Source organism: Chiroxiphia lanceolata, chromosome 22 (assembly GCF_009829145.1).
Source record: "Chiroxiphia lanceolata isolate bChiLan1 chromosome 22, bChiLan1.pri, whole genome shotgun sequence".
NCBI lineage: Eukaryota > Metazoa > Chordata > Aves > Passeriformes > Pipridae > Chiroxiphia > Chiroxiphia lanceolata.
In genome coordinates this window covers 3620449-3644974 of record NC_045658.1, presented here as the reverse complement: position 1 = coordinate 3644974, position 24526 = coordinate 3620449, and the positions used below count along the sequence as shown (strand labels likewise).

The following is a 24526-nucleotide window of genomic DNA, read 5'->3' as shown; positions in this document are numbered from 1 at the left end:
GTTGGCAAAAAGTGGCCTATAGTAACAAAAAAAGCCATTGGTCTGGAAGCTTTTCTGCAGCCCTATCCTTGCCCCTGCAGACCACACAGCTGACCATGCAGACCCTCAGCAAGGGTCCCATCCACAGCCAGGGCACCCCCGGTGCAGGGTGAGGCAGGAGGTGGTTCCCAGGCAGCTGCCCTCGCTCGCTGCAGGCACGGCCCCACAGCCTGTGGAGGTGCTCGCTGCCATCAAAGGCAGCCCCACCTCGGGGCTAAGCTTCAGAGGGCCTCATCAGGGCCCACATCTCCAAGAGTAATGACTGCCTACACTAGGACTTCTCCTTTATCCCAAGATGATCCCAATGCATATTTCACATCCACATGCTGCTGAGCTCCATTCCTGCCTACATCTATGAGCTCATGCCTTTCTCACCCTTCTCTACTCCCTGCACCCCACCCAAGCCAATTTTTCTCTTTTTTCTTCTTCTGCCACACCTACAAATATACTTGTCGCTCTACCAAGGGTGGCACTGCAAGCCAGAGTCCCCAAGCATCTATGCCATTTCCTAATTGTTCCTGGAACTCCACCTCTCCCAGGAGGCCTGTGTACATGCCATTCTAATAGCAAACTTTCCCACAATTAGTGGAGGTGTCGGCATCAGGAGTACAGAACAAACCACAAAGTGTGGACAAGCCATCCCTGGAGACGGGAGTAGCACAGCTGAGCCACTGTGGGATCAGGCAAGGTCTTCACATCCCTCTCCTTACCCTCCTTTTTGTGATTTTAGAAGGAAACTGATTGTGCCCTGCCTATCCTTCTTGTACCTCACACCAAAAAGAAGTGCTTCTGGAGTGAGAGCCTACGCTTGGCAGAGTTTTCCACACACTTTACAATGAGGGAATGACACTGCAGGATGAACTGTGAATGTCCCACATGTTATACAATTCCAAATATGTAGAGGAGAACATGGAGACAGAGAGATTTGCCCACTAAGCACTCGTGTCAGAGCTGAAAAGCACCCTGTGCTCTTGGGGCAGGCACACGGAGCATCAGGCTGGTTGGTTTTGAGTCTAGAGCTGATCTGAGAGAGCCAAGCATGCAGAAAGCATTACAAACCCCTCAACATCATTTCAGACAATTAATGTGTTTGCCTTCTCCTCCTCCAACATCATTGCCCATCTCTGGGGTCCCTCCCAAGCACTGAGACATCTCCCCTTGGTGTGCACAGGGAGAGCCACAGGTCTGTGGTGTCCCAGTGCTTCAGTGCTGAGGCTGCAGCAGAGCAAGGCAGAGTGATGCATGGGGACAGTGCTCGGTGCATTAATAAATAATCACCTCTCCCATGCTCTGCAGGAGAGCGTGACTTCACAGTGATGTGTGTGAATGTCACACAGGCCCTGGGAGAGCTGCTGCTCTGACTGCCAGCTTGGCTCTCAAGGGCCCTGCTTCTCCTTTGCCCTCCCTCCTGAGCCAGGGGTCAGGGCAAGAGGCTATACCAGTTGTTGCACACAGACACAGTAGTACTTCACCAGCTAAGAAATGTCCACACAGTTGATGATTCTCTGCCATCACACTGCAAAGGATTCTCCACATACACCTCTAGACTACAGAGAACCACATTCTTCCCTTCTGTCCCAGACCTAGTGACAGATGAAGTCACTGAAGTCACCTGGCACTGCAGCCTCTTGTTTGCCTAGATCCCTGGAGTCCTGATATCCCAGTCTCCTCTGAACTGCTGCCCACACTAATGAAGCAGCATGGAAAAAGGACTGTACCACGTTCTTCTGAGAAGCTTTTCAAGGACAGATGAGGAACAGAAACATTGCCCCCAAATTGGGAATGCCTAAATTACAGCATATGCTGGAGGGCCCTGCAGACTGGTGGGTCAGTGAGTGACAGAGGACAAGTCCCAGTTTGGGTTAGCCCCCAAGACTCAAAGCAGTGACAGATGCACATGAAGCCTGGGACACCTGGCTGGGTCTGACCCCTGTGAACCTCACAGCAGTTTATCTCATGCTGTGCCAGACCTTTGCTTAATGTGGTCATTCTTCTCAGCTGAGCCCACACCGACACTGCTGCACTGCCTCCCTTCCTGAGCCTATGCTGAGACATCACCTCCTGCTCTGTGTGCCACAGGCTGAGGGTCCCTCTGAGGCAAAACCCTCCAAGTGCCCTGGAGACACCAAGCTGGACACTGTGGTCACATCAGGAAATGCTGTGAGTCTCCTTTATCGCTTTCTATGGATGTGACTAAACATTTCCAGGCATTTGCCCTGCACTGGCCTTGCTGTTACCTTTCAGCTCCAAGCACTGGTTCTCCTTCACTCCCCTCCACTGACTCATTCAGCCTCTTGGCAGGGCAAAGAGAAGGCAGGCAGAAAAGCTGTGCTTAATTTCCTGTGAAAGTATTGTAGCAGGACAGGGAAAGGGCTAATGTGTGAGTGGTACTATAAGATAGAAAAGGCCTTGCCCCCATTCACTATTGCCCCCCATTCTTTCTTTGAAGGGGTATTTGGGGAGTGAGAGTTCCCCTGTATCCTCTATGGGCATCACATGCCTGGCTCACCTCATTTACTCAGCTAGAGCATGTTTTATTAATCTGGAGTCTCAACAAGGTTCTTTACTTCTATTAATTTATTAATATTGCTAATTAAATATCATATTCGCAAATGTAAATTTCCTAATAGTGTCCCTTCCATTTTCAAATTTAGAAAAAAAGAAAAAGCAGCAGCAGCTTGTTATGTTAGTCAATTGAAAGCAATTCAGGCTAATCAGGAGAGCGGGGCTGTCTCGTGTCTGCAGAGGGAGGGCCACTGTCAGTTTGCTTTGGGGCAAATATCCACCTTCTACCACCAGCTTTAACAATTAGATTTCAGAGCAGGAACAAAATGGGGTGAGTGGAGTAAATGGAAGGGAGTAGGAGAAGGGGAAAGCAAAGAATTTGGTGTATGTGGGAATAGGCACCAGGAAAATACCCCAGCAATTGGCACAGCAGGATTGATGAGGGTGGGGGGCACACACGTAGACAGAGCCCAGGGGCTGCACTGGGTGTAAGGGAAGGAATAACTCAATAGGCAGCCAGCAAGGCTGGGGAGAGGCTGGCCCTGTGTGCAAAGGGTCGTGGGAGGGGACTGGCCCCTCTGGAGGGGACTGGTCCCTCTGGAGAAATGCAGCTGATGGGGAGATTCAGCATCTGAATTGTATTTTGCATGTTCCCCCTGCTGACACTTCCAGCTGTGTATTTATATACATATTTGGGAAGATGTGATAATCTGTGTGTTGGGATGACTGGGCTGGTGTTGCATTAAGGAAAGTTTTAAAAATACATTATATCATTTTTATTATTAATGGTAATGATAGGGCCCTGCTCGTCATCTTTCCTTTTGTTATGAGTGCTGTAATCTGAGGATGCTGTGGCAATGTGAAAGGGATAATGTAGTGGTACTGCTCCATTTGGTTCTGTTTTAAAATTCCATCCTTCTTGATAATTATTATCAGAACCCAAAAAATTACATTTAGCTGCCCTTTTCAAAGGGTTTATCAAAAGCATAAAAACCTTTTTTTGCCTCCATTATGCAAAACAGACCCCAATAAAAAAACCATCCATACCATTGTATGGATGGAGAAACAGAGGCACAGAAGACAAAATACAAATCCAAAGGTTATTGGTGAATGTCTCTTCAGATTCCAGCCCTTTCCTGAGGTTAAATCCTGAGCTATTTGCAGGAAGGCACAAAACAATACATTATGAGACATTTGGGTGCAGAACATGGGCCACCTCGTATTTCACATCTTGCTTTAAATGCTAAAGACTGTCCTAGTCCAAAGTATGAGAGCAGGGGGCACACACTGAACCAAGAGAAAATACAGCTCACTGTCTCCAGGCAGGTAATTTCTTTCTTTACACAATAAAGAATTCCCAAATGTTAATCCACTGATGGCTCCAAGATCCATAAATGAAGAACAGCACTTCCAGGTCAAAAGCAGATCCTCTCCAGCCGAGAGCTGGAGGGTGGCAGAGCCCCATTCCCCCAGATGCAGTCAGACCTGTACCCTATGGGACAAACAGGGAAACAAGGAGCCCCTCTGGACACCTGCAGTGCATCCCAGCAGCTGCCCAGCTTGTGCTGCTGTGTTGCATGTCCACACACCAGGGCTGCTGAAGGGTCAGTGCTTTGCAACCTGGTCAGAGGGGGCTGTTTTACCAGAGGGATGTGTCAGGTGCAGGGGTGTGACTAAAGGGGCAGAGAAGAAGGGAGCAAACAGCCACAACAAAGCCCCTTTTCAGTCTCCCACAGTGAACAGAGAAAGCCCTGGCTGAACTGGAAGGAACTGGTTCTTGTCACCTCACACACACTGGTCTCCAGCTGTTAATGATCTCTGTTGATGTGAACATCATTTCCTCTGCATCCTGGCGTGTGTAATTGAGTGGGTCTGCGATGGGGAGGCAGCACTGCAGCTTCCCAGTCAGCACTTACTGACAGCCTAATCTCAGCTCAAGAAATGTTGCCGAGGTATTGGCTTCTGATGCCATGTTATCTCCCCAGTTTGAGAAAGTATAGAGCTCACCTCCTCGTGCAGATATAATAGGAGAGGACATCACCTTAATTCCACCTCCATTAGACCTCAGAGAGTCGACTGCGACCCCACTGACCTCATCAATATTCAAAAGCTTAACAAAAAAAGGCTATAACTGGGGAAGTCAGAAATAATGTAATGCAGTATTGATTATTTTATGGTACGATTAGGTGTAATTACATCTCTCAAATTTTATTTTAATGTTACTTTCTACTACTTTTAGCCTTTTAAAATTATCCAAAACATCTCTGTTTAATGGAACGAACATGCCTTCAATTTAAATGTGAAACACTCTTTTTCTGCTAAAGTGTGACCTCAATATATTTGAAAACATAAATTACTGCTATGTATAAACCATAAAAAATGAATGATGAATTTAATTCTGGTGAAGCGTGAGGGACTGGGAATGCAATGGGGAAATACTGTTTATCCAGAGGAGAGCGGACAGCCCAGGTGGAGAGGAGGAGGCAAAATATGACCTTCTCTAACACTGAATGGGACATGTCATGTGAAGGACTTGACTTTGGGACTCATAGACTAAGGGCAAAAACCATTTATTCCCTGGATCAAGTCCTCAGCTGGCCTTGATCAGCATAGCTTCACTGCAATCAAAGGTGTGATACTGATTTACACCGGCGGAGATTTTAGTCCACTGCATTTGCTCGGTATTTGATCCCCTCCAGCTCTGTCAGATGAGCAGAGATGGATGTTCCAGCCAGAGACCCACAGGGTAACCTCCTAACTCTTCACTTCATCTTTCAGACCTCTTTGCACTGCCAGGCTGGTGTAAAAGGACCTTTGCATAAACAAGAACAGGGCCCTAAGAACCCGACAGAGCCCTCCCCTCTCTCATTTGCCAGTATCACCTCACCCATTATTAGAACTAATTACATTCATTACTGGGATCTTGGAGCCTTAGTCTCGAACCAGGGCTCCATTACTGCAGAGATGAGACAGCTGAGTGTCCCTGTTCAACCTCTGCTCAGAGCCTTCTCTCACACATCAGTGCTTGGGTCCCTGGGCGTTATCACAAGAGATATATTAATAAATAATGAAAGGCCAGAACTGCTTCCTTGGTGGCCACGAACACAGATGATTTTTTCCTCTGGGACTCCTGTTTTAAATGGAAACTATGCCTGGACTTCACCAGTGCTATCAAGTCCTCTCAACACTAACTGTGGAAGTATAAGTTCAAACTTCATATGGATAGCATTCCCGATTTCCAACACCAAACGTTTCCTTATTTTACCTCTTATCATGCAGGTAGGGAAGAACGTATGCTGTCACCCATAAGTGTGTATAGCTGTTTGAGTTTATGTTTGAGGAAAGGAGAGCAGGGTGGCTACAAGGGTCACTGATAATGGTCTTAGAGCTCCTTTGGGCGAGTGTGAGTGACAGACTGTTAAATTAAAGTAATTTTCATATTAGTTCCTTCCCCACCTCCTGCCTCTCATCCACTGAAATCATTTAAGTCTAAGCTTTCTGTATCACTGGGGGTTATAAAGAAGGTGCGTAGGAAGAGAAATTAGAAAGACAGACAGACAATTGAAATGTAACTGCTGGAGAACCTCAGCTTCCGTGCTAATGTATTCCATACATTATTTGCAAATGGAAAAGTCTCTACACAATCAGGTGTCAAATACCTGGGGGGAGTTATCCTGCACTGCATCTCTCAGCTATAGGCTCTGAAGGACACTGCACACTGGGGGCTGTCCCTGCCCGTGTCAGAGCTGGCAGAGGGGAGGATGCAGTTAGCAAGTCGTGCTGCTGGGCATTCATTGATCCCTGGGGTCAGTGACCAGCAGCTCCTAACAAGCTCCAGGCTGCAGCTGCACTCTTAGATACATCTTGCCTGAGCAAGGGCTATCTTGGAATTCTATAAAACCATATAAGCACCTGGGAAGAGTTCCTTTGGAGGAGAATTAGAAAGGGAACAGGTCTTACCACAGGATAAAATCCAGCTCTGTTCTTCTAACCTGCACAGATAACTTAAGGCAAAAGCCTGTAAACTGCTTCAATTGTTAAGAAAATGTGGGAAACAAATTTATTCACCTGAAACAATATCATCTGGGGAAGCTCTGTATTGCTGAATGGTTTATTCAGTAAACTTCAGAGAAAGGCATTAATAAGACTTTAAGTACATTATTCATCTGTGTAAGCGTTTCATAATCTGCTTCATAGTTCTTTCTGTTGATAACGAAAGCACCGAGGTAGTTCTGGGCTGAGGAGAGCACCAGTAAGATTTCCCATCCTGAAAAGTGCCTGAGCACTGCCTGTCCTTTTGACAGTCTAGAATGTGCCCCGGTCTGCTCAGCCTGTGCTATTGTACTTCACCTCAAAGGAGCAACTTTAGCAGCAGGTACAAAAGACTAAGGTCAGCCTCAGCAGCAGCACAAGGCTGTTCAAATACATTAAAAAAATCATTTGTAGGAAAAATCAAAGCAGATTGAAGTCAGCAAAAAGCTGACAGCAACTAAGGATCCATCTGGTCAGCTGTTCTGAAGGTAAATTTCTTAGGTGGGTTTTCCCTGGCACAGTTGGATCAACTCCAGTCAAATTGTGCAAGTTTACTGAGAAGACAAAAGTGGTAATTTTACTGATGTGAAGCAAAGGAGCTACTAGTCTGATTGTGAGTCTGGCCAATTTGTGAACTGAAGCTTCTTGAAACTCATGTACCCCATCTTAGCACCTCTTCAAACTGAGAATACAACGGCTGTGTAAAGTGGTAATTGCAGGAACAGCTTTGTAAGGCTGGTCTTTGTTCCAGAGCTATTGATATGGACTTACCATGAAGGACCTGCCTGTTTAATCCACAACTTTTCAAAACACCTGCCAGCAGTTCAGTGAATTCAGCAGCCAAACATCCCAGGATGCTCATCAGCTGGACTTGCTGATTTGTTGCTATCCATTCTTTCAAGTGTTCCCTTATCTGCTTTACATCAACAGCCAGGGTGCCAAGATGCTCATTACTTCCTAATGGTCCATATTCCATTTCTATATTTTTCTTCTTAAAGACCAATTAAAAAAAAAGTTAAGTAGCTCAGCCATTTTAGAATCACCATTGATTCCAGCTCTCTCCTAATTTATTAATGGGCTTACCTTCTCTCTCGTATTTCTTTCCCCCGATATACTTGGAAGAGCTCTCATTATTTATTGTGGCCCTTTGGGCCAACATTAACTCATTCTGTTTCCTACCTACACTGAAAGCTGGAAAGGTTTCTCCATTTGCCTGCTGGCTTCCTCCCCGTTGCTGGATGAGTTCAGACATCTAAAGGTTTTCGAATTTGAAACCCGAGGAAGTTGAGTATCATTGCTATTCAAGTCACACCAACTCCAACAAGCCTTGGAGATTAGAAATTGCAAAAGTGAGCATGTTCTAGTATCTCAAGAGCACAGAATTATACAGAGTTCCAGGAGCAGTCTATCTAATCCAGATTCTGCTGCCGTTACTTGAGAAACAAGTGCTTTGGAGAAAAAGCACGAGAAATCTGACAAAATTGGAGTAAAAATAATTAGAGTCCACGGAAGGCTCCATCAGCTCCAACCAGAACAAATCAAATACACAGGTTCAGCATTACAAAGTGTTCCAAGGGAGTCAGGCACATCATTTCCTTGTTTTTTCTCTGTGTTCTGGGGGAATCTCAACCTGTGAGGGAAATCGTGTTGGCTGCCAGGATTTACAGGATTTTCCCTCTTTTCAGATGAGCAAGTTATTCATAAGACTGAAGTAGGGAAATCCACTCCTCCCTGGCCACAATCAAGTTTCCCATCAATTAGGCAAATTGACATGATGTTTAACATTTTCTCATTTATGTTTCCAAAAGTACTATAAGAACAATCCTTCCAACTGATATCCAAACTAACCTTGCCCTGTAAAACAACCTCAGGAAAAGCTTTAGAATGTAAAATTGCTAACCAGGAGTCCTACCAGCAGTAGAAAGTCAGCCAAATACAAGAAAAGTTTGTAAGAATAAGGGGGGGGCTGTCTTCAAAGAAAGCATTTCACACAGACATGCACTGAGAGAACTCACAGGTCAGATGTCAGATTAACACTCACAAGCCCATTCAAGAGAAAAATTATTTCTACAAAGATTTCAGGTGTCTGTGTTGTAAGGGAAATGAAGAAGACAAGGATGCCTATGGAGGCACAAATGAAAGGTACAGGTGTGCATGTGTGCACACCTGTGTGCACAGAAGGTTCCTCCTGTGGAGCATGTGCTTACACACAAACAGATCCTCTGCCTTTCCCACTGCTCCTCCTGCCCCCTGGGTGTGACAGAAAAGGCTCTCAGATTCACTCTGCCACCCCACAACCAGTCATGCCAGGCTAGGTACACACTCTGCTCTCATCCTGACTCAGGTTTAGAGCAAGATGACTAAATACCAGTTTGCAATTGTGTTTACTCCCAGATTCATCCATCATTTTTCACGTTTCATCAGCAGAAGCAGGAGTGTAATCCAGTGAGCAGCAACATTAATCCCAAGGGAATGCCAATCCCTGGAGATAGCCAAGGCCCTGCTTCCTGTTTAACGAATATGCAGTGACTGGTTAGGCAAATTGTGTGTCTGCATTTCCTATGAATATCCCTGACCATCTATTCCTAGCTCTGTTTTCTATTTAAAGTTGGCTTGATGGATGCTCAGAGAGATCCTGGATGCTCATCCCTAACAGAGAGTACAAGTCTCAATTCTCCTGAGATAACTCAATTTATCCATTATCATCATCTGCAGCAGAGTAGCACCTAGATGCCATACAGTGCTGAATGGACACACGCTGAGAGGCAGCTCCCATCCAGAAAAAGGGAAGTCTGAACTAATAAACATGCAGGTAGGGAAAACAAGCTCAGGGATGGAAAACTTCCCTCTCCTTGACCAGGCTCACACAGCATGCCAATGGCAGAGTTAGGAAGGCAGAATTCCTGGTCCCCAGTCCAAATCAACAAGCTAAGAGCTTGAGTAGCATCTTTGGGTATGCACTCAAAACTCGTTACCAAACAGGACAGATCACCAGCTCTCCTTCCCTGATCCTTCAGTTCTTTATTGTATCAGCACTGGATGGCACAGAAACTCCAGAGATAGCAGCTCAGGAATCTCTTGCCTATTGCCTACTTGCCGGTAAAAAAGCTTGTTTTGATATTTGCAGGAGTGAATTAATTTGGTATTCCTGATAAGATCTCAGACACACCCCAATGACACTTACACCCACAGCCACAGAGCCTGATAACATCATCAGCTGACTTCTCAGCTCAGCAGCAGTCTTTTTCACCCGTTTCTAGGATTATGAAATACATATTTTGTGTGGCTGGCTAATGCCAAAGTTACAAAATCCATGTAATTAAGATTAATTTAAGAGCTGGATTGGATCAACTTGTGGCATCCACCCATTAATTAAAAGAAACACTTTGAATTTCAAGCGGCTGCCTTAATATTTCACTCTGTGCTGGCACTCTTAACCTCAAATTGGCAGGCGAGCTGCGAGTGCCCAGGTGCGAGAGGCTGGGGGCCATTGGATCGGGAATGCTGCCTGCGCCGGGAGACAGGTGCCCTCTTCTGGAAGGTGTGGACACGCTGCCTGCGCGGGCTGCGGCATTCCCTGCTCCCGTGAATCCCTACACACGCTCCCGGCTGAAGGCACGCGGGAATGACACCGCGTCCTTCGGGCTGTGTAAATGTGTGTGTGACACACGGCTCTGCAGTGACCCACATACGCTGGGCACGGATCGGGACGTGTTTGATACGTTATGTGGGTGTTTATGAAAGTTTGTGCTTTTTACTACATACGTACATTAGCTCTACAGACGAGTCTGTGAAACCCACATGGGCTGGATTTTATGAGCTACACGAAGACAACACTGAAATGGGTACGTGTTCAAAGTTGTAGGGAATGTATTGCAACCATGTGGAAAAAACAGTGACAAATCGTCTTCAAGAGTTCATGTGGATGGCTTTGTATGTTCTTTAAGGGTCCTGCCTGCCCAGCTCATCTCATTTTCCCATAGAATCTGACCGTTGTTATTAACTATTTGCACTGTCCTAGCACCTAAAGTCTTAAACAATCTGACATTGCCTTTGTTGCATAAACACGGAAGGGAATCTACAAACTGCCCTGAAGAGTTTACACTTGATGGTACAGAGTGTTAAAACCACATTATATGCTGAAACGTAAAACTTCAGGTCCCAAGATTACCTTTCATTTGGAACGGGTCCATTTACCCCCCGGGAACAAAATGAGAAATAACACAGATTTGGAATAACTTAATTTTTCAATTTGACTATGTTGATCACCTCATGCATACAGGGGAATATGAACAAAGATGCATATATGCACCTTGGGACATGCTGATGTATATGCATGTAAGCACATTAATTCAAAGAGGAAGTTAATTTTGATAAGATGATGTACATGCACATAAAGTATGTCAAATGTACAAGAATGTGGAGATATGTGCATGTATATATAGAGAGAGAAATTGCATTTATATGACCATATGAACATGTCTGTGAAGTTCCTTAAGCAAACTTGTCAGAGAAGACACAGATTATGTGTAAACAGCTGGAAAGATGCATAAGACCAAATGTTTTTTCTTACTGTCATGTTACAAAAAACTTAAGAATCTCTTCCAAATCCAGATTTTCTCTTGGATTCTACAGCTGCCGAGTCTATTTGTTTTATGTATTTTTTATAATCTGAATTGCTCTCATGCAAAGACATTGTTTTAATTCATTTAGAGCAAAATCTCTCCCTCTTCCCTTTATGACAGGGTCATATCTTCTCTGGGGGGAAAAAAGTCCACCCCAGCACAGCACATTGTTCTCTCCAGCACCTCCTGTTGGGTGCAGTTACACTGGTCTCTTCAAATATATCCCATCATTTAACCCACGGCCTGAGCTGAATCAGAGATCAATAAGTCCCTCATAACAGCTTCTGCTGGATGAGATGTAAACCAGCCCCTGTCTTTCTGCCTTATTCTTTCCTATCATTCCATCAGCACTCAGTGCTGTCTGAGTACAAGGCTTTGATCAAACCAGTAGTTTCCCTTCCAGACATCACCATGATCCATATCCAACTATCCTTCAGCAGGGCAGGCTCCAACACCCCTCATTAGTGGCTTTGTATTTGCAGAATTGTGGCAAGTACAGGCTGGATGAAAACTTGCATATGTTTAATATAATCTAAATAACCCAGCAAGTCCTGGATTTCGTTTAGTTTACAGATTGGCTATGCCCAGTTCTATTACCCTTCCTCATTGCCTCTCCTGCCAGCCTGATCAGCAGAGGTGATTCAGTCATTTACATTTCTGATACTAAATCAAGTTACAAGCAAATAAACCAATCAGATATAAAGGCAGGTATAACCTTACCTGTCTGTGAGAGGCAGCCACATCTGGAGTGCAGTACAGCAAATGTTCAGAGCGTGGCCAAGCTGCAGCCCAGTGCATCTGCAAGGGATAGGAAAAATTGGATTAACGTGCCATCCTGTACCAACTCTAAATCAATTAATAGATTTTATTTTTAAATAGACATATCTGTATTTTTACAGCTTATGAACGAAAGGAAGGTAGGGTGAGAGGACTTGTTTGAGGTTTTCAGCAAGTGATCCAATAGCAGTTAGAAGTAGAATCTAGAATTAAGGAGCAACATGGCATTGTCTATATATTGTCTATATTTTCAGCACCTCTGCTCAGTTATGCTTAAGAGCACCCCAAAATCTTTAACAACGAGAGATGACCAGAAGGTCACCCAAACGAGCCTGCAGAAGCTGCTGTAACTAATAACCACCACAAGTTTCCATGGTGAGGATTATAACAGAGCCACCTCCTCTGATACTGGCAGATCCCTGCCCTGCTGAGACACACGAAGCCCACCTGCACCTGAAGCCGGGGCACAGCAGCAGATTTTGAGGTGTCAGTGTACTCCACATGTGTTCTCATTCTTGGGGAAAATGTTCATGATTATTTCATTTTGTGGCAGTAATGGAAAATACATTTTAGTGCTTGTGTTCTGCATTTGCAATTCATGTTCCCATACATGATTACATTAAGTCTGTGTTCTGTCATTTTTGATGAATGTAGCTTGTTTTCTGTAAAAAACAGACTCTGGGATGGAAAGTGACAGAAGTGAAGCTGTAACAAAGGATGATCAATTTTTTATGGCCAGCACCAAATGCAGGGGAAGGCCCTGAACATCTCTCTGAAGCTGGGGACCCTTCAGTCATGGGTTGAAGTATGACCCATTCCTGTCACCGTGCTGCTTCTGGCAGTCACAGGGCAGCAGTGGCCAATACTGCTTTCTTCTTTTGCCAAAGTTGATAAACTAGCTTTTCATTAACAGGTCAGTGGCTGAGAGCAATTTGGCCTCTGCAGACAAGTGTACACAGGTAAAAAGCAAGCAGCACAGCAGGCAGCAGCAGGTGGTTTGATTCACTTATTAGCACAGTAACATCTCTGAGCCTCTGATACACTGTGCTGAACTAGGAACAGACACCCTGGAGCAGGGGCCCTCTCTTCTGAAGTCAGAAAACCGAAGAAACAGGAGGAGAAGAAAGGCATGAGGAAGAGAAGGGATTTACTCAGAGATAAGTGTTGGAGGCTCCATTGGAGAGAATCAGGAGAGCTGAACTAGAGGTGGCAACCCAAAGGACTTGCTCAACTTCACAGTGACTTCAGACTGGAAAACCAGAGGAATGCACAGGCTGGAGCTTTTAGCTGATCTTGTTCAGACTGAGACCTCAAGTCAGAAAAATTGACCCCACGTATTTGTGGGAACACAGAGTTCTGCTGATGACAGTTCCAAACCCAGGCTTGGGTGTTGTTTTTGCTCGGGTGGTCGTGAATCAGATCTCGATCTCTGAGACTCATCAGTAACTACCCTGAACTGGGGGAACTGACACGGGAGTTTTCCTGCTTCATAAAAGCTGAAATGAGGTCTCTTGACACACAACTCAATCTTGCTTTGCTGTTCAAAATTCTCACTCAGGCTACAGAGGAAGAAGTTGCGGGGCTGCTGGATTTGCTCCTGCCCCCCTCCCCCGGGACATGTGCTCACCATAAGCAGATGGTTTCAGAGATTAAGTTCTAAGGAGGCATTAGCAGGAATATCTGCACACAGCACCCCGGCAGCTGCCTGTGCTCACACCTGTTCTGAGTTTCACAGCTTTCAAAGAATCAGTGTTCAACGCTTTTTTGCCCTTTCCTTTTTTGGAAAATACAAGCTTTGAGGGCAAATGCAGAGCCAGCTTCTACAGGCACTCAAGGTTTCTCCCCTTTGCAAGCAGATTCCCTGGAGCTGCACTCAAGTCCAGATTTTTAGCTATCGTAGTCAGGCTCTGAAAGAGAATCAAGATATTTCCCTAGTCCAGAAATTACAATCACAAAGAGAGCTGCAGTTTAGGTGGAAGTCAAAAGCCTTTATCATAAGAAAGGAAACTCACAACTGTTCTTGACCGTTAAGTACTGAAATAAAAATTATTGGATCACCACTGAAAGACTGAGAGACCAACCCTTCACACTTCAGTGTGTTTCTTTGGTCACGTTTCCTGTCATCATCAAATTTAATTCAGAGACATCAATAAGAAGAATGGCATCAGGTAGCACTGGGGGCTCTAACAGTGGCCTCCAGCTGCTGGGCTGGTTAAAGAGCTCAACCCCAGGTACTGAGGATGGTGTCTTGTGACATGTGACACCACTAAATGAGGCTGGAGATGCTGAGCTTGGGACACTTTCTGCAGGAAATGGGAAAGGGATCTCCCTTCATGTGAGGAATTTAGGCACAATGTAATCTGGCAGCCAGTCCATATAAATTATAAAAAATATCAGCAGCAAAGCAACCATGTTGGAATGGGTATTTCACAGCCTAATGTGGCATCCAAGTTGCCACACAACAGATAGTAGAAAAATCTTATATACATACAATAATGACCACTTGATTCATCCAGGTGTGCCTGACTGTGGGAAGTTAGGAGATGAGGAACCCTTCCTGAGTATTCCTGATGTATAAGTAGAATTCCTAGTGCACAGAGGCACCTGGAGATGTACCAGCACTCCTCAGAGCTCAAGCATTTATGTGCTTGGGTGCACATGCTCCCTGCTCTTGCTGTCCCTGCGTCAGCCCGTGTGTGGTGGTGCTGCATGTTCTGTCTCCTCTGCTGATAACAGGCAACAGTCTGATAACAGCCAAAACCTCAGTCTGCTGAGCAGTGATGAGTCTCTGTCACCACATTTGGAATCAAGGATGCTTATCCAAAGTGATCCATAGACCTTTTTTCAGGTCTGGTGTAATACCCACGCTCTTCTATAACAGCCAGCAGGAATGTCCTCAGTCTTCAGTCTCTCTCCTACCCAACATGATGCAGTGAGGTATAAACATGAAAGGGATGCTACTGGTAACAAAATAACATTCCAGGCAAAGGCATGAGCATCAGATAAGAAAAAAAAGGGGTAGAAATAGGAGAAAAGAGAGTGGGATTATCACAGAAACCAGAAGAAAAGCAAAGGTTCAGAGAGGGTGAAGAAATTTAGACTTCACAGAGCCAGAAAAAGGAATGAACGCAGAGAGGACAAAGATGGTCAAAGACGCCCCTCACTTGCCCATGGCACTGTGCCACTATCCCACTGATCCAACCTCTCCTCACTGCTCTGCCAGCAGCACTCAGTGCTTATTAGCAACGTGCCATCTGCCTCCACCACTGCCAAGGGCCCAACCTCGGAATCAATACGGATCTGTTGGTGACATCTGTTGGGACGGGCCGCGGATACCAGTGGCTTTTCACCGAGCACACTTGTTTTAAACAATGCTCAGCTGGTACCCGCGAGCACTGGGCTGACCCCTCACGGAGGGGATGTGCCAGGCGGCTCCCCACCCCAGCGCACATGGAGGGGATGCCAGCCAGACACCCGTGCCCCCCTCCCCAGCCGGGACACCTCGCTCGGAGGGGGTTCCGGAGGGGGTTCCAGCCGGGACCCCCGCACATCGGGGGCTCCAGCGGCTCCCCGCGCCCCCCGAGCGCCACCTGCAGCCCGCGGGCGCTCCATTGCGGGCCCGTCCTTCAGAACGGCAAAGACTCGGGGGTTACACCCGCCCCCTCCATCTACTGCGACAGGACCATGGTCCTGGAAACACAACCGGGGTGGTTACAACCTGAGCGGCATCGGGTATCTCGTGGACACCGAAAAATTAATGGAAAGGGACAACCACGTTAGGCAGGACAGGAAATTCCTGCTGCCGTGTCACGTGTGGCTATGCAGAGCCTGGGAGTGAGCAATTGTGAAAGAGCTTCAACACTTTTTGCTGCCAGCTTTTTCTGGGTACCTGAGCACCTCCTCTCATGCCTCTCAGAGAGCTGCTGGGGCTCTTTGAGAATTTGCTCCTCCATCTGCAAGTCCATGTCTGCCACTCATGGAGGTGTGCATTCCCAATAGCTTCCACCAAGCTGAAGTGCTGTGTACCAGTGGTTCTCAAACAGGGCCAATACTCCACTCCCAAAACAGTCCCTCTGTATACTTGAAGAAGGAATCCACTTAAAAACTGGTGAAATCCATGTGAAGAACTGCATTTGCCACACACATCATTCCCTTCAGATAAGATTTTTCTACTCTTTGACACTTTGGAGAAGCTCAGAAACAATCTAAAAAAAAAAAAAATCCTTAAAACTCCAGAAGCACCCACGTAATTGTCACAATACCCTTCCTTCCCTGCTTCTTAAAGAGAAATCTGCTACCCCTTCATCTTCACTTGAGTAAATGCAAAGTGGACAATATTTGGTATCAGGATTACAAACATATTTTGCAGACCAACACCAGGGCTTGACAAGGGAGCTCTAGAACTGTTAGAGGTGACAGTGGTTCCTACCCAGCGCAGGAAGGAATGCCTGTCTTCCCCTCCACAGAAATGAATGAACAGACCTTCAAACCCCACTGGCCTGGCACACAGAATGGCTACATCTCATCTTGGTTAGAGTTTTCTACAGTTGATCATGTCTGTTTTATCCACTCATTGGACTTTACAGCTTTGCTTGTGACCCCGAGGCAGCAGAAGCTGACGCTTTGCCAGATGTATGAAATAAAAAAACTAGTTTGGATGCAAGACAGTAAACTTCTTTAGGAAACAGTTCTAATGAATTTAGGTGAAATATAGAATAAAAGCGAAAACTCAGCCAGATACAGTGTAGCCTGGAGTTCTGGATATTTGGTGAGCAGCCCCTGCGCATCTCAGCAACCCTCTGCCCTCCCTCCACCATCAAGGGTGTGTCAGGCCATGCTTTGATCCCTTGCCAATTGTGACGGCCAACCCCACATGGCCATTTATAGAGCATTGCAAGGGCACTGTGTGACACTGCCAGTGTCACCCAGTGACATGGCCACGTCCATCAGACACCACACCTCCACTCCTCTCTTGTCTATTGACCATTTCCTCACATCTGATAGCAACATGCTCAGCAGAACTGGCGAGCCACTCTCAGCACCAGCAGAGCCAATCCCACACCCGTGCCATCGGGATCTGCTGCTCTCCTGAGATGTTAGCACCATTGTTTTAGATTCTGACCTAGAGCTTTTTTATCTCCCTCTCCATCACAGGCTCCGAGGACACTGGAGGCAGACAACGGCCACATAGCTTGGGCACAGGGTCCAGCATTAGAAGCCCAAGGAGCAGCTCCCAGCTGTGCCACTGGGGCTCTGCCATAAGGATTTCACGCAGCAGTGCCTCAGTTTCCCCCTGTGCAAAGTGAGGATAAGGATAATGACCTACCTCCGAGGGTGTGGGGTGCAGATGGGTTAGCGACCAGCACTACAGAGACACCCCCCACCACCAACCAACCCCGCCTGGCACTGGAGGAGCCGAGGGCACCGCATCCTCCCCTGCCTGGTCCTGCTCGGGAGAGCGCTGCCCGCCAGGGCTCTGCCGCCTGCGACTGCGCGAGTGCCCGGCCAGCCCCGTCCTCATCGAACCACCCCGCGTCTATTTGATAAAGACGAATATTGCTTTTTAAATAAATATAAAAACTCCGCTTCCTCCTTGGCGAGTTCATTTTGAGTCATTTTATCTCTTTCCTCCCCCTAGATTTTTCCCCAAATAATGTGATTAAGTGAGTCAGCGTTCTGCTTTCCCTGACAGCCTCTGGATTTAATTCAGTTTGAGGACTGTGACCTTTGACTCCTTTTTACTATACTAACCCAGCTAAGAGAACACTTAGCGATTTCTCCGCTTCCTACTGGGAGAGTATCTGGTGGGGGGTGAGGAGGGGGAGCAGGGGTGGAGGGGGGAGGAAGAGAAACAAACTTTCACATAAAATTATGGTATATGGATAATTGAGAAGTTTAAAAACATGAATCTAATTGTGCTGTCCCTTGAGAAGCAGATATTGAGCCATCCTATAAAAGGCTTGGAGTATCCCAATGGTGATTTATTGCTAAATCCTAGTATTTTTCAATACATTATAGTTTTTAAATTGTGTTTAAATTGAGTGTAGAAGAGCAGAGGCCATTAGGAGATGCAGAAATGATGATTATATTTAAATATTCATGCACGCAGTACCTTATTATTGAATCTGAACACTAACAAAATCAATATTAAGTGCGGTTTGACATGAATTTATTTATGAATTTCGACTTTCTAAGTACTGTATTTTTTCACTCAAAAATTGTGAGTATAATGTAGTAATGATATCAAAACAGAGTGTCAGAGAGCATTAGCTGAGGAGGTTATAAACCTCCGTATTACAGGGCCCCATATCGCCCTCAAAAGTGCTTAGTGCACAAAACCAAAATGTTTGGGGTTTGTTTTTTTTTTTTAAACACGTAAATACACACACACACACACACACACACACACACTAGCTCAGAAATAGGAAGGAAATTCTCAGTCGGAAATTGCACTGCAGTGGCTTTGATTGCTCTCCGAGCCTGCTTCAGGGACCAGGCAAACTGGGATTTGAAGACAGACAAACCTGAATGGAGAGCTCCTGGCATGTGGTTTGTGGGGGCACTTTGGTGCTCCGAGGGGAAGCTGCCTAAAAGAGAGCAGCCCACAAGCACAGGGTGTAGCCGGGGTCCCAGCCAGAAAGGAACCAAAGACATCAGTCTGCACCAAGAACACACAACTCCTGCCCTACTGGGTCAGTCACACTGGGGTCCCAGAAGGCAACACCAGTCAGTATTCCCATGAAGAGAGTCCAGTGGTAAGCTATGCTCACATTGGCTGGTAGGTCAGGTGGAGAAGGATATCCCACTCTCCTTCATAAGTGTAATGCCAGTAAAGAGAATGGAAACACGCCTCTTTCCATAACCAGTGTGCACTATGGCAGGTACCTTGAGCAGTTTCCACTCAAAATGGTGCAAACATGAGAAAACTGCCTAGAAATTACCTCTCTTTGTCCTCTCAAAATCATATGCTTCTGTATTTTTCATGCTTCCTTTCTAAGGTGTATCTCAAGCAGGGCACTTGGTAATCAGGTTGGAACTTCCCCAGAAAAGAGAAAGACAGCTTTTGAAAGCTTGGCACTGGTGCTGCTCGTTTACCCAGGATCAGTTAATGGCAGTGCTGCAGCAATCCCACTGCTTCACAGGCTCCTTGTCCTTTCAATTCCAACATTGCTGCTCCATTACCACTGCCACCTCTGGACACCTGGTAGGTTTTTGATGGAGCCATCGCTCCCTGCTGCTTAAATGAGCAGAGATTTCAGCAGTGGGAGACAGAAGCCTTTTTGGTAATGGGGAGGGGAATAATTCAGACTAAAGCCTTGACATAAGGGGACACAGAGGAGGGGCTTGCACAGATCTATCTACAGATAAGTGATGTATATTAAAAGCTAGTGCTCTTCCTCCCCCACCAATTAATTCCAAATGTGAGAAGACTTTTGAAGATTTATTTGCTATTGACAGGAACCTGGACTGAGCTCTCCACATGCTGTATTGTGCATCCTCCTTTGAGCCCAGCATTGGTTTAGAAACACTGTAGAGCCCACAGGAGACCCTCACCCCACTTTCCTTCTTTAGTATAAAACACCCCTACCCCGACATCACTCCCAATGGAAAGGGCTATCCTTTCATCCTTTCTGCTTGGGAGCCATACACCTGCAAGTGTCAGACCACCTAAAGTAGGACAAAACAATTTTGGTATCTCTGGGTCCAGCCCACTGTCAGAAGCCCACAAGGGGCAGCAACAGATACCATGGCAGCAGGATTTCCTAGTCCTTGCTGTCTGTAGAAACAGGTATGGAAAGAAAAACAGTCTGATTGAAGGGAAACATCTTTCAGTTTTGTCTATGATTTCTGACCATGACCAGGAATCAATACTTACTGAACCCAACCCAAAGCCATACTGCCTTCAGTAACACCAGATATCCAAAGAGTCAGTATTTAAGAGGACTCAAGCATTACATTTGAAGCAGATTGTTGAAGAGCACAGCCCAGCATACTCCTAGTTTTCTCAGGTCTCTAAGATACAAGGTATTGGGAAGCAAGAGCCAGGGATGCCAAGCAAACTGCACAGTACAGGAATGGTCTGCAGTCCTAAGGGAATCTCTTCTGCTGGGAAGTTGTCTTGGTAAGCCCTTCAGCAAAGTGAACACCATTCTGCAGAGTACAAGCTGAAGACAATCCACCCCCAGAAATCCTTTTGGATGCAGAATTTCTGCTCAGATTAATCTTTCTTTCCTCCTTCTTCTCAGACTTGCCTCTCTCTTCTCTGCTCATGCTAGCATTTCCCAGTACAGCCTGCCAGGCTCTTAATGGATTGGCAACGTTCTTCAGGGACCAGAATTGACACAGAAACACATGTAAAGTATCCCCTCTTGGAAGGGGTTTGATCATGGAGCACTGACATGATGGCAGATCACACTGCCTACACAGAGGCCGCACACGACAGGGCAAGCAGCAGCAAAAACATCACTCATTAAAATTAATTCCTTTCTCATTTTCATCTTAAAAGGAATGCTCAGATTTAGTGGTCTCAGCTGAGTCTCTGATGGATAGAGGTCTGCATTAACAGAGCCCATCATACCCAGTTTGACTTGGTTTATGCTCTGCAGAATGGATTATTTCGGTGACTTTTCCAGGAGTAAGAACCAGCTGAAGAGCCCAGGCCTAGTGGACAGCATTGGAAAAGACTTTGTGGGTCACTCTGAAGTTCCTATTATTGCAGATATCCACATCTCTTTGTTAAACCCAAACTGAAGCTGTAGCATTCCAGAGAACACACAGCCCCAAGGAAAGTTCACCATCTGAAAGGTTTGAGACATCTCAATTTGACAAGGAACCCAAGCAGCAACAGCATCTGGGTATCAGAAGCTGAAGCCTTAATCAAAATCAGGGAATCACAGCACTGAAGACAGTAAAAATGTATGGAAAAGACATATTTTATACTGTGTTTGCAACCCTGCAGAGCCAATGGATACTCCATGGAGAAACAGGGAAAAAATTATTTTATAAAGGTGATGCACAGAACAGGTGATGTGCCCCAGGTACCTAAAGCTTGCAGCAGTTCAGAATCATGACTGGACAGTGTGTGTGCCAATGTACTGCCTTAACCACAAGGTCTGGGTTCTGAACTCGAGGTGTACCCTTGGTAGGAGATGCAGTATAAAGGGCACTCGAGAACATTCAGCACCCAGCCTCACTCTGAGCTTTTGGTAACAACCTCCAGGTCTTCACTGCACTGCAGCTGCTCTCAGTGCTACCTTCTGTGGTAAAGGACAGTTTAGATGCCTTGGGAGAGGACACCAGACTGAAGTGTCACTGGTCTGATCCAGGTACAGCAATCCCACATTTCTCATGAGATCTCTTTCCCAGAAATGCTAAGCACCATCTTGGAAACTCTGCACACAAGAGATGTCTAATGCTGGCATTATTTCTAACACTAACAACTCGTTAAGTTTTTCCACTATGCATCTGTATCAATATTTTAACACAACTGTTACAAGGAAAATTGCTTTTTTTTGTGTGTCTGTGTCTCTTCCCTCCCCTCCTCTCTCATTAAATCAGCATGACAGATTTTAGCCTATTCCATAACTAAGTGAATATCTCGGAAATTTAAAATCCCCAAAGCACAGTGACAGGCTCTGAAAGGTTTCCAGTGGTGCAGAGTATGAACAAACTCAATGGGCTTCGATTGTTCCCTCCCCTTATTGTAACTGCAAGCAGGCTCAAAACAATGGGATCAACCCAAATCCCTATAGGAGATAAAGAACCCAAAGCACAACTTACAACCATGAGATTCAGCAGTGTGACCACAACAGGACTAATTTTTTAGGTGAGGTTTCCTACAGCAGTGTGACACCAGCACAGAGTTTGATCAGATAATCTACAGCTGCTTCAACCTGATTTGAGAGGCAACAAGGAGAGGGGTAAGGGGGATCCATTACACTAAAGTGGAAGTCAGACATCAGGATATGGATTGCACAATCTGTAGGTGGAAAAAGAGCACAAAGGTCCCAACCAGATCAGTTCCCAGTATGAGGAGCCCAGCCATTTACTGGTATTTGGGGATATGACTAACATGCATTAATGAAAGGTAATTACTTCAGAAGATCAGCACAGACAAAATGGTCTGTGGTGGGGGCAACAAGCAGAGTGTTCTCAGAGCCAAGGGGGTAAAAATTACAGGGGAACTGATTAAAAAACAAACAAACAAAAAAACAAATAAGAAGAAACTGGAGGTCTTTTACATGGAATATTCACCAGCATTTTTAAGAGGTGGGTGGTGGAGAAAGTGCTATCACCAAGGAAAAAAACCCAAACCCTCTTTTCCAGTAAATCGATGTATTTTGCTCTAATTTTATTAGGAATATAAAAGGAGCCTTTAGAAAAGTGCTTAGAGAGCAGAAAGAAAAAAAGAAGAGATAGGGAAGGCTAGCAGTGGAAACATTAGTCTGTCTGTATTAGGAATCCCATACTCACATTTTATTGTTACTGTCAGGATGCAAAAGGCAGCGCTTAAAACAAAATAATACATAATGTATTACAGGGGCATAAACATCAGCAGTCATTTTTATTTTAAAAAGAAAATGCAAAAAAAATGGAGATAGCTTGCAAGTGAGGGATCCAAGGCGCAGCATTTATATCTGTGTCCACTGAGATAATCAAAAAGGTATTAGAGCAGCTGATGGAACAGGGTACCACAAAGGGCTCCTCAGCAGTTTACCACTGTTCTCATTACAAGGTGGCTGTGGGAAGCTTGTTCAAAGAAATCATGGGGTCAATTTTTAGGGTGGGTGGGAATTTACTCCAACTCCAAAGGTGAAATGATGTTTAGGGAAATAAACTTCATACTTTCGAATGAGTAGTAAAGAAAATGGGTTTTGTACATTTGTGCATGTTTTAGGAGAGAGAGAGGGAAGATGCAGAGGTAAGGAGTCACTTATGCTTTCCATTCAGCTCTTTTCAACCATTACTTTTTGGGGGTGCTTGCCCTATCTGTGTTGACTTCTGCTTTTTTAAAGTTAGTTCTCTTGGTCTCTGCACAGCACATCTAAATCTTGGAGTATAAATCCAGCATCTTTTGTTGCTGCCATAATACAAATAAACAAGCTTCATGATACCTGCCTGGCACAGGAGTAAGCAATGCATGTGCCATCTCTTGCTTGATGAGACTTGGGGGAAGGAGGGTCCCTACTCACAGGACTTACATCTCAGCTTCCAGCACAGACAGTCCACACTCCAGGGGTTGTTTCCCAGCCCCACATCAGCTACACTGCACTGCTGCCCTGCTTTCCATCCCCTGCACGGGCAGGGCTCAGTCCTGCCACTGCTTGGGCTCCTACACTGTGCAAACTGCCCAGCTGGCCCCATCTGCCTGCTTCAGACTCTGCTTCCAACACTCTGCTCAGCAGGGAGAGGGGACTCCTTTTTCCTTCGGAAGTTTCTAGAGCCACCTGCTTCTGAGAGCAGTCCCAAAGTCAGGAATGCAGAGGAAACCATGTGAGTGGAAAGTGCAGGTGAGCTGCAATAGAGCAGCACTGCAAGGGGAATGAAAGAGATTTTAAATATTTCAGCTGACAGCTGGATCTAACACCCCCCAGAACAGCTGGATCCTCCTCTGTAAAAACAACCCAGCTCTTCCCTCCCATTCCCTGTGATTCTCTGAAGGCCTCAGGGGGTACTTGATCCCCCTGTTTCCCTATCTGGTTGTGCTGCTTTTGTCACAACATATGCACACGAACATGGCACAGCCACAGTCTGCTGATGGGATGATGTCAAGAGGATGTGACTGCTGGTGGCCTGTGTAGTCATTTGGAGGACAGGGAAAGAAGAAAGGGGAGGCAGATTGGCCAGAGCTGGGAGGAGGTGGGTGAGGAATGAGATGGGCAAAAAATAAAGGACAAGCAAGTTCAGGAATGGAACAAGATTAGGCAAAACAGGAAGTAAAAATGCAATTATCTGGCTTTTTAACTGTCTGTCACAGTAAACCACGATGTATCCATCTGCCAGAGCCTATCCCATTTACTCTGCAAGAGTAAGTGGGGCAATTCATGTCTACCACAGAGCAAAACTAGGGGTGTTTAAAAAATTAAATAAATCAAATTGCTCCATTTACTCATTTCAAATAATCTGGAAAACAAGGGTCTGCTCCAGGAGCCAGGAATTACTGACAACCAAAATTTAGAAATCCTTTAAGGAGGTGATATGCATCAGAAACTGATGAATTAAGGAGTTCTACAGTTCTGGAGGACTTGCTCTTGAGAATTGGAGAGGAGTTAACATCTGAGGCTGGGTTTCATCCCCAGCTATGTCACTTGCTTCACTTCTCAGCACCTGAGATTAGCTACAATGCTTAACAGCTTCACCAAAGTAAATAGGGATATTGCTCTTAAAATGAGGGCTCTGGAGATGATCAGCATTAGTGGGACTCAGCGGTGTGTTTGTCTTTCATACAAGGACAGGGAGAGGGAATTTGCTGATTTCAGGTAGTCTTGGAAGCTACTAGCTCCTAAAATGAAAATAATTGTGTGCATGCTAGAATCCTTTGTTTGGGA

The 24526-nt window shown here is 45.6% G+C and overlaps 1 protein-coding gene across 6 annotated transcripts in view; it reads right to left on the bottom strand.

Annotated features, from left to right (window-relative positions):
- CASZ1 (castor zinc finger 1) overlaps positions 1-24526 on the bottom strand; it is a 277948-nt gene that overhangs the window by 241408 nt on the left and 12014 nt on the right. For all 6 annotated transcript variants that reach the window (XM_032708904.1, XM_032708910.1, XM_032708905.1 and 3 more), the window contains exon 2: positions 11922-11999. The gene's annotated coding sequence lies outside the window, so the exon portion shown is untranslated. The remainder of the gene's footprint in view (positions 1-11921; positions 12000-24526) is intronic.